Below are 11947 nucleotides of genomic sequence, written 5' to 3'. Positions count from 1 at the left end.
TTTTAATTACAATATTGATATTATAATTGTAAAATACAATATAATTATAAACTATAATTAATTTAATTCTAATTATATTACATGAAATTGTATTTTACGATTGTAAATTACATGAATACATTCTTATGTAAATTACACGAAAAATTATCCGAAGTATACGTATAATGATTACATAATAATAATTCATTAAATTAACATATTTAATTCTATAGTATATATTTTTGAAATTTTCATAAAAAAATAATTGTTTGTATTATCATATCAAAGAGTCATTAATAAAAAATAAATTCGCAATCTATTTATGAATTCTATATCGCGCGGAACTAAATATTCATGAAATAAATTATGATTGCGAAAATATCGTGCTCTTTCCGCGTTTTTTTCGCGTTCTTAGATAAGATTGCCGTTTTAATAAAGGATCTTATTGCCGTCCCTCTCAAATAATATTTTTAAATATTGCTAATTAAAAGTAAAAAAATATCAAATAAGAGTATAAAGAGTCGATGTTAAGTTAGCGATTAAGTATTAGCTTCACAAAATTTAACGATCGCCTTCGATGTTATGAAGTTGCGAGTCAATTATTAAACGGATTTAGTGATACTTTTAATTCGATTTATGTATTTACGAATTTCGTATCCGAAATAAATATTCGTAAAATTAATAAATTACGGAAACATATCATATTTATTTCCGCATTCTTCCCCTATTCTTAGACGAAATTGCCATTGTAATAAAGGATCCTACCGCTGTCCCTCTCGTGAAATAATATTCCTGAATATTGCGCTAATTAAATTTAAAGAAATATGGAATAAGAGTGTGAAGATTCAATGTGTTAAGTCAACGATTAAATATTAGCTTTATGAAATTAAACGATCACTTTCGATATTATAGAATCGCGAGTTAATTATTATCAATTTAATAATTTGTTTCTTCGGTTATATTTGTGTATTTACGAAATTCGTATCGGAAAATATTCATAAATAAATTAATGAATTACGGTTGCGAAAACACCATGTTTTTCCCGCGTTCTTTTCATGTTCTTATACGAGATTAGTAAAAGAGTTATCGTTGTTCCTTTCGTTAGATAAACGTTAATGAAAGTTGCGTGACTCGTGCTGCCGAGGAGTCGAAACGATTTTCATTATGGAGAATTATTTCTCATCGGTTTTTGTAAGATCCATTCGCGACGTTTAGTTCGGTGCCCTGTTGAAAATTGAGGATTTTTATTGTAGGAATGGAACTAATCCCAGGTTTTCCTGGCAATTTCCGACAGCAATGATTTCGGTAGTCATTCAACGACGAACGCCATACGCTTCTTTAAAGTCGAATTAATTTAAATAATATATATTTAGGTGTGAGAGAAATGCATCTATTCTTTTCTTCGTTAAAAATGTTCTGTCATTATTAGGATTGGTATTATTATTGCCTAATGCTGGAAATATTTAATAGTAGATTAAATATGGATATAGCGTTGTGTATAAATTTCTATTTTTCAAGAAATTTCATATTATAATTAGTTTTTATTAACTTTTTGGATAAAAATGATTACGAACGAATATATTTTATTAATTATTAATTAATTATCATTTGAAAAATTATTTCTAGGTACTGGGGATATTAATATTAGTTTTTAGTTTCTTTTAAGAAACTATTTGCAGGTATTGGACATCCATCGCCATTTTAGAATATTAGTTTTTAGATATATACCATTTTATATATATGTATAATAAAATACATGCACAAATTAACGTATCCAAAATATTTTTATAATTTTTATTAATATGATATATTATATATACGCGAAATTATATATGAATGTTACATAAAATGTGCGAATACTTAAAAATTTAGAGACGAATCGAATGGGTACCCCTATATCAGTAAGACATTGATTAAAAGAAAAAAAAATTATTAATTTAAACGTTATAAGAATAAGAATCTAGAGAATTAATCTAGAATTAATTATATATTTAAAACTATTTCATTTATTTTATTTTGCACACTATTCGAATTGAAATTTTTTAAATCTTGCTGTTATCGGGTTCGATTCGTCTCGCGCGCGCAAACGGTACCCCAAATTATGAGTTCGCACATTTAACACATACTCCAATGATGCATGTATTTTATTATTTATAAATATAATCGTTCGTAATCACATTTCTATATAAAAAATCGTTATATCCATTTATTTTTCAATAAAGAAATATGTTTCTTAATAATGTGAGAACATGTTTTCTGACGTGAATATCAATTTCGTGAATTGAAGATAATGACGAGGGATAATTGTTGTTGATTTATTACTGAAATCATTGCTATTGGGAATAGTCCGGAAGATCCGGGATTCGTTTCCTCCTACAGTGAAGTTCCCGACGTTCAATGGATCACTTAACTTTTCTTCGCAAATTAATCTTGCGAAATCTGATGATAGAAACAAGATGTTAATATCGTTCTCCATTTTTAGGGTCGCTCCTCTTTTTATCGGATATTACCAGTATGTCATCCGCGTATCAAATGGCGTCGAATTATATTATAAAATTTATGCGCAATCGATTATTTTGAATATTATAGATTTATTTATTCGTTGCGTTTTATCGCGATTTATCTTATAAAAATTCGCACGTAAATCAGTCGATGAATTATATATTCGCAAACATTACAGACCTCAAGTTGTCTGTCGAAATATCTTCGCCTTTGTGTGATAATAATTATATTGCGCGCGTGTCTATTGAGGGCGCTTCAATTATTATATTATAAAAATTACAGATATCGCGGAATCGGTTATTCCGAATATTATCAATTTATTTATTTGTCGCGTTTTCTCGGAAATTTTAAATCGCGATGTGTCTTATATTTTAATATTATCTTATAATTTAATCGTTGACTTATACATCGAAGCTTTGTCTATCTTTTCACGTCTTTGAATATTGTTTCTAATAGTCCGCGCAAAATGGGCTAGTAGTGCAAATATTTTTTTCTACTATTTAAAAAACGATCGATAATTTTTTTAATGACTGTTTTAATCGCGATTATTTACAAATTGTGTGATAATTTGAGTGATAATAATTATGTCGCGCGCACGTCTATTGATGATTTCGATTATCATATTATAAAAATTTTCCATTTTATCATATTTAGTTAGTCATGCGCGAGATATGTATCTTATTTTCAGTCGCGGCGTTCATATAAAATTGCATATTAATCGCAAATAAATCGGATAGTGAATTTTATATTCGCAAATATTACAGACCTCGAATGTCTGTCGAAATATATCTTCGCATTTATATGTGACAGCATAATTACATTGCGCGCGTATCTATTGAGGACTTCGCGATTATTATATTATAAAAATTATACATATCGAATATTCCGTGTATTATCAATTTATTTATTCGTCGCGTTTTCCAGCGAATTTTAAATCGCGATTTACCTATCTTAATCGCTGACTTACATCGAAGCTTTGTTTATCTTTCCATGTCTTTGAATATTGTCGTTAATAGTCTGCGCTAGTAGGGCAAATATTTTTTTCTACTATTTAAAAGACGATTGATAATTTTATTAATGACTGTTTTAATCGCGATTGTTTACATTATTTAAATCTTATTAAACTCTACTATTACATTGATAGTTACAGATATAGTTAAATATGTAGAGTATTAGAGGGACGTTGATAAAATCATTCGTTCCGTTACTCTCTATTAAACGTGGTGATAACGCGATTTTTTAATTATATATTAATTATATATTAAAATTGTAAAGTTTTAAGATTTATTTTATTTCATTGAATTAATCATGCGCAAGATGTAATATGTATTTTCAATATGCGTCTTCTCAATCGCGACATTTATATAAAATAGCGTATTAATCGCAAATAAATTCGCAAATATTACAGACCTTAAATGTCTAGCGAAATATCTTCGCGCTTGTGTGTGATAGTAATTATATCGCGCGTGTCTATTAGGGGTTTCGATTATATTATAAAAATTATACATATCGCAATCAAATATTTCGAATATTGTCGATTTATTTATTTGTCGCGTCTTTTCACGAATTGTAAATCGTGATTTATCTTCTAAAAATTCGCAAATGAATTAGACAATAAATTCTATATTTGCAAATATTATAGATCTCAAATGTTTCGAAATATCTTCGTATTTGTTTGATAATAATTATGTCGCGCGCTGTCTATTGGCGATTTCGATTATCGTATTACAAAAATTATGCATATCGTAATCGATTATTACTACTATTATCGATTTATTTATTTGTTACCGTCCTCGCGAATTTAAATCGTTATTTATCTTGTATTATGCGCCAATAATGCAAATACTTTCTTCTACAATCGAAAAAACGACCAATAATTTTATTAATGACTCTTTTGATCACGATTATATATATTTACGTTACATAAAACTTATTAAATTCTATTATTGCATATCAGTTATTAATAAAAAATATTGCATAATTCATCAACGCTAATCAGTCTTGTTTTGACTATGTAGAAATTTTTAATAAATTTTATATTATACGTATATTTTGGATACTTTCGTGTAATTCTGTGTAATAAATTAAAATTATTTTTAAGAAATTAAATTGAATTTATTTTTAAAAATGTTTTAAAAATGAAATTTAAATTATTAAAATTATTTTCAAAAAGATTAAACATATTGCATAATTATAGATGTTCAAGATATTTTTTAACATGTTATATTTTATTTAGAAATTAAAAATATATAAATATATAATTTACACATATATATGATATATAATATTAAGTCCAAATGTTAATGCTGTCAATATCAAATTATATGTTATTAAACATTTGAGTAAATCGAATCCATTTATTTAATATTGATAACATTATAATTTGTATTTTGTAAATTGTATTTTGTAAATTGTAATTTGTAATTTGTAAATTGTAAATAGTTATAATTGTATATTAATTATAACCTAATATTGATATTTTTAATTATTGACATAAATGTGTATAAAATACAATTATAACTATAATTTAATGATATACTTTCCGTTAGAGTTATCTATTTATGAATTCCATATCGCGCGGAACTGAATACTCGTATTCGTAAAATAAATTAATAAATTATGATTGCGAAAATACCGTGCTTTTTCCGCGTTCTTTTCGCGTTCTTATACAAGATTACCGTTTTGGCAAAAGAATTTTATCTGTTCCTCTCGTCAGATAATATTCCTGAACATTGCGCTAATTAAATATAAAGAAATATGGAATAAGAATGTGAAGATTCGATGTGATAAGTCGACAATTAAATATTAGCTTTACACAATTTATCGCGGTCACCTTTGCTATTATAGAATCGCAAGTTAATTATTATGAATTTAATAATTTGTTTCTTCGGTTATATTTGTGTATTTACGAATTTCGTATCGGAAAATATTCATAAATAAATTAATAAATTATACGGTTGCGAAAAAATTACGGTGTTTTTCCCGCATTCTTTTCGCCCTCTTAGATGAAATTGACGTTTTAATAAAAGAGTTATCGTTGTTCCTTTCGTTAGATAAACGTTAATAAAAGTTGCGTGGCTCGTACCGCCGAGGAGTCGAAACGATTTCCATCATGGAGAATTATTTCTCATCGGTTTTTGTGAGATCCATTCGCGACGTCTAGTTCGGTGCCCTGTTAAAAATTGAGGATTTTTATTGTAAGACCCCACAATGGCTCTTATGTGACACGCGCATTTAATTGAACGCACATTGCGTCGTCGACTTTCCATCGTCGGTGCTGTCAACGTGTCGCGAACGATGGCATTTCGTTACCGTGTTTCCGCGTTATAGTATTCTCGCGTCGTCGCGTTTTCGCGCTTCCGCGTTGGACTTTTTGTATAAAAATCCCAATTTCATTATTGTCACGAGTCTCTACTTCCGATGCCAATTAACTGGGATGTTCGAGTTTGCACACGTTGCTATGCAACGTATACTCGCGCTTCGTGCTTCGTCAAGTAATTCGGCCCGAATTGATTAGAACTCGATCGATTGCTCGGAATGGTCGTCAATGGGTCCCTTCTCTTTGCTCGTCTACAGCCACACGCACTGCGTGTGTTAACCCTGTCGAGGAGTCGAGTGGATTCCCCTAGGTACGATTTTCGCTCGGTAAAAGGGGTTGCCTCCCCGTTTTCTAAATTGCTGAATGTTAGCATTTAAAAAATGTGGGTATCCTCTTCTTTTGCCGTCTACTAGCCTGGTGTAGCATATAGCAACCGCGAGAGGCATAATATGTCCGGGCGGAGCACCTGAAATCGTGCTTAGCGGGTCCAGGTTCGATACGAGATAGGATAATTATGCGCGAAAAAGAGCTGGTGAACTTCATTTTCCTCTATTTCCGTCAATCGTTTCGTCTTCTTTCCGGTTTGGACTTAATCCTTGCTCGTTGTATCGTTGCGTTCCCGACCTATTGGCTCGAAGCTGATTCTCGTAAGTGAAATGGGATTTTTGCTCGTACCGAAACCGGGACTGCCGTCTAAAGTATATACATATTAAGTATATACACATCGCGTGATTAAATATAAAATTTTTAATCGTTCTTATACAAGATTACCGTTTTAACAAAAGAATTTTATCGCTGTCCCTCTGCAATTGAGTATTTTGAATATTATCGATTTATTTATTCGTCGCGTTTTATCGAATTCAAAAGCGCGATTTATCTTATAAAAATTCGGATGTAATTCGGTCGGTGAATTGTATATTCGCAAACATTACAGACCTCAAATGATTGTCAAAATATTTTCGATTTTCTATATTTACGTGATAATAATTATACCGCGCTCGTGTCTGTTGAGAGCTTCGATTATTATATTATAAAAATTATACGTATCGGAATCAGATATTCCGAATATTATCGATTTATTTAATCGTCGTGTTTTCTCGGGAATTTTAAATCGCGATTTATCTTAATATTATCTTATAATTTAATCGTTGACTTATACGTCGAAACTTTGTCTGTTTTTCCACGTCTTTGAATATTATCTTTTATAGTCTGCGCTAGTAGTGCAAATATTTTTTTACTATTTAAAAAGATGTTGGATAATTTTATTAATGATTAATCGCGATTGTTTAAATCATTATATAAATCTTATTAAACTCTACTAATACATCGATAGTTAGAGATATAATTAAATGGTTAAATTATTAGAGAGAAACTTTGGTAAAATCATTCGTTCCGTTATTCTCTATTAAGTGGCGAACAACGTGATTTTTTAATTATATTTAAAATTGTAAAGTCTTAAGATTCATTTTATTTCATTTAACTAATTATGCGCGAATTGAATTTACTTTTAAAAATGTTTTAAAAATAAAATTTAAATTATCAAAATTACTTTCAACAATATTAAACGAATTGCATAATTATAAATGTTCAAGATATATTTTAACATGTTATATTTTATTTTAAAAATTAAAAATATATCATATATATGTGTAAATTAATATATAGCTATAATATTAAGTCCAAATGTTAATGCTGTCAATATCAAATTATTTATGTTATTAAACATTTGAATAAATCAAGTACATTTATTTGATATTGATAACATAAATTGTATTTTGTAAATTGTATTTTGTAATTAGTAAATTGTGTTTTGTAAATTGTAAATAGTTATAATTGTATATTAATTATAACCTAATATTGATATTTTTAATTATTGACATAAATGTGTATAAAATACAATTATAACTATAATTATATTATATGAAATTGTATTTACGATTGTAAATTACGTAAATACATTCTTATGTAAATTACACAAAAATTATCGAAAGTATACGTATAATGATGATATAATAGTAATTTCATTAAATTAACATATTTGATTCTATAGTATATATTTTTGAAATATTCATAAAAGAGTAACTGTTTATATTTTCATATCAAAGAGTCACTAATAAATTCGGAAAATTTTTATATAAAATGTAAAAATTTGGTGCTAAATTAATGATCAAATATAAGCTTTACAAAATTTGACGAACGCCTTCGTTATAGAATCGCGAGTTAAATTATTATAAATTTAATGATATGCTTTCCGTTAGATTTATCTATTTATGAATTCCATATCGCGCGTAACTAAATAATCGTAAAATAAATTAATAAATTATGATTATGAAAATACCGTGCTCTTTCCGCGTTCTTTTTGCGTTTTTAAACGAGATTGAATTAATAAAGAATCTTATCGCTGTCTCTCTCGTCAAATAATATTGCTAAATATTGTTAATTAAATATAAATAAATATGGAATAAGAATGTGAAGATTCGATGTGATAAGTCAACGATTATTACGAAATATTAGCTTCACAAAATATAACGATCACCTTCGATATTAAAGAATCGCGAGTTAATTATTATGAATTTAATAATTTGTTTCTTCGGTTATATTTGTGTATTTACGAATTTCGTATCGGAAAATATTCATAAATAAATTAATAAATTACGGTTGCGAAAACACCGTGTTTTTCCCGCGTTCTTTTCGTGTTCTTATACTAGATTAATAAAAGAGTTATCGTTGTTCCTTTCGTTAGATAAACGTTAATGAAAGTTGCGTGACTCGTACCGCCGAGGAGTTGAAACGATTTTCATTATGGAGAATTATTTCTTATCGGTTCTTGTAGGATCCATTCGCGACGTCTAGTTCGGTGCCCTGTTGAAAATTGGGGATTTTTATTGTAGGAATGGAACTAATCCCAGGTTTTCCTGGCAATTTCCGACAGCAATGATTTCGGTAGTCATTCAACGACGAACGCCATACGCTTCTTTAAAGTCGAATTAATTTAAATAATATATATTTAGGTGTGAGAGAAATGCATCTATTCTTTTCTTCGTTAAAAATGTTCTGTCATTATTAGGATTGGTATTATTATTGCCTAATGCTGGAAATATTTAATAGTAGATTAAATATGGATATAGCGTTGTGTATAAATTTCTATTTTTCAAGAAATTTCATATTATAATTAGTTTTTATTAACTTTTTGGATAAAAATGATTACGAACGAATATATTTTATTAATTATTAAATAATTATCATTTGAAAAATTATTTCTAGGTACTGGGGATATTAATATTAGTTTTTAGTTTCTTTTAAGAAACTATTTGCAGGTATTGGACATCCATCGCCATTTTAGAATATTAGTTTTTAGATATATACCATTTTATATATATGTATAATAAAATACATGCATAAATTAACGTATCCAAAATAATTTTATAATTTTTATTAATATGATATATTATATATACGCGAAATTATACATGAATGTTACATAAAATGTGCGAATACTTAAAAATTTAGAGACGAATCGAATGGGTACTCCTATATCAGTAAGATATTGATTAGAAGAAAAAAAATTATTAATTTAAACGTTATAAGAATAAGAATCTAGAGAATTAATCTAGAATTAATTATATATTTAAAACTATTTCATTTATTTTATTTTGCACACTATTCGAATTGAAATTTTTTAAATCTTGCTGTTATCGGGTTCGATTCGTCTCGCGCGCGCAAACGGTACCCCAAATTATGTGTTCGCACATTTAACACAAGCTCCAATGATGCATGTATTTTATTATTTATAAATATAATCGTTCGTAATCACATTTCTATAGAAAAAATCGTTATATCCATTTATTTTTCAATAAAGAAATATATTTCTTAATAATGTGAGAACATGTTTTCTGACGTGAATATCAATTTCATGAATTGAAGATAATGACGAGGGATAATTGTCGTTGATTTATTATTGAAATCATTGCTATTGGGAATAGTCCGGAAGATCCGGGATTCGTTTCCTCCTACAGTGAAGTTCCCGACGTTCAATGGATCACTTAACTTTTCTTCGCAAATTAATCTTGCGAAATCTGATGATAGAAACAAGATGTTAATATCGTTCTCCATTTTTAAGATCGCTCCTCTTTTTATCGGATATTACCGGTATGTCATCCGCGTATCAAATGGCGTCGAATTATATTATAAAATTTATGCGCAATTGATTATTTTGAATATTATAGATTTATTTATTCGTTGCGTTTTATCGCGATTTATCTTATAAAAATTCGCACGTAAATCAGTCGATGAATTATATATTCGCAAACATTACAGACCTCAAATTGTCTATCGAAATATCTTCGCCTTTGTGTGATAATAATTATATCGCGCGCGTGTCTATTGAGGACGCTTTGATTATTATATTATAAAAATTATATGTATCGCGATCAAATATTCCGCATATTATCGATTTATTTATTCGTCGCGTTTTCTCGTGAATTCGAATCGCGATTTATCTTATAATTTAATCGTTGACTTATACATTGAAGCTTTGTTTATCTTTCCACATCTTTGAATATTGTTTTTAATAGTTCGTGCAAAATGCTGGTAGTGCAAATATTTTCTTCTATAATTTAAAAGACGATCGATAACTATATTAATGAAAATCATTCGTTCCGTTATTTTCTATTAAACGTGACCACAACGCGATTTTTAATTATATTTTAAAGCTTATAGAGCTCATTTCTTGTTATTCAGCTAATCATGCGCGAAATAGGATATGTATTTTATTCTCAATCGTGAAATTCGTATAAAGTCGCGTATATATTAATCGTAAAAACATCGGACAGTGAATTTTATGTTCATAAACAATACGGATCACAATTGTTTGCTAAAATATCTTCGTCTGTCAACATTTGTGTGATAATAATTATATCGCACGCGTGTCTATTGATTCGATTATTATATTATAAAAGTTATGCGTATCTCGTAATTGTGTGAATATTCGATTATTGTCGATTTATTTATTCGTCGCGTTTTCTCGCGAATTTTAAATCGCAATTTATTTTGTAATTTAATCTTTGATTTACATCAAAGCTTGTTTTATCTTTACACGTTTTAAATATTTCTTTTCATGGCCTGCGCAAAATGCGTCAATAATGCAAATACTTTGTTCTACAATCGAAGAAATGATCAATAATTTTATTAATGACTCTTTTGATCTTGATTATTTACGCGTTTATACCTTATTTATATAAAACTAATTAAATTCTATTATTCTATGTCGATTATTAATAATAAATATCGCATAATTAACTATCACTAATCAGTCTTGTCTGGTCTATGTAAAAATTTTTAGTAAATTTTATATTATACGTATATTTTGGACACTTTCGTGTAATAAATTTTATTTTGTATTAAGTTTAAAATTATAATTTATATTAAATTTGTATTATATTTTGTAATACATATTTCTAATGCATTGTATTTTATATATTCTGCATTAAATTTTGTAATATATATATTTGTAATGTAATTATTTTTATATTACATAATTTAATAATTTGTAATGTGTTTTTTATGTAATTGCAAATTAATTATAATTTACGTTGTATATATTATAATTATGTAATATATATTTTTTATATGTATTATATTCTCTGTTTAAAAATTCTATTAAAAAAAATAAGAAAAAATAAAAAAATTTTTTCTCCTCAATTTTTCCTCCCCTGTATCTCCGCCTTAACGAAGGCATTTGCCAGGTGAGGAGGTTTCAGTACTCTCATGAACCTGAGAGCTATGCCAGTGGTAACACACGCCGATATTCATATAGTCTATTCTTATATTTAAAATCATTTGGACAATGTATAGGCACACATACATACACATATAGGTAAGTAATTTATAAAAATTATTTTTATAAAAATTATTATTTATCATATTTATATATTATTTTCAAAATAATGATTGTTATACTCTGGTGCTACCGGCATTTCGTGCACATAGCACGGAACAAAACCAGAAATTGTGCACATTATATATTACCCTCTGAGAACATTCATGGACATTGGCTTTGTAGTTCATGTCCACGTTTTCAATGTTCATAGAGGGAGTATCGCTTTCAGGGATCACCTAAAAACAGGCCATGACATCTCTCAGTCTTCT

Source organism: Camponotus vicinus, unplaced genomic scaffold, assembly GCF_025532165.1.
Source record: "Camponotus vicinus isolate PSW18456_S1 unplaced genomic scaffold, iyCamVici1.0 SCAF_6, whole genome shotgun sequence".
Taxonomy (NCBI): domain Eukaryota; kingdom Metazoa; phylum Arthropoda; class Insecta; order Hymenoptera; family Formicidae; genus Camponotus; species Camponotus vicinus.
Note: the sequence above shows the minus strand (reverse complement) of the source record.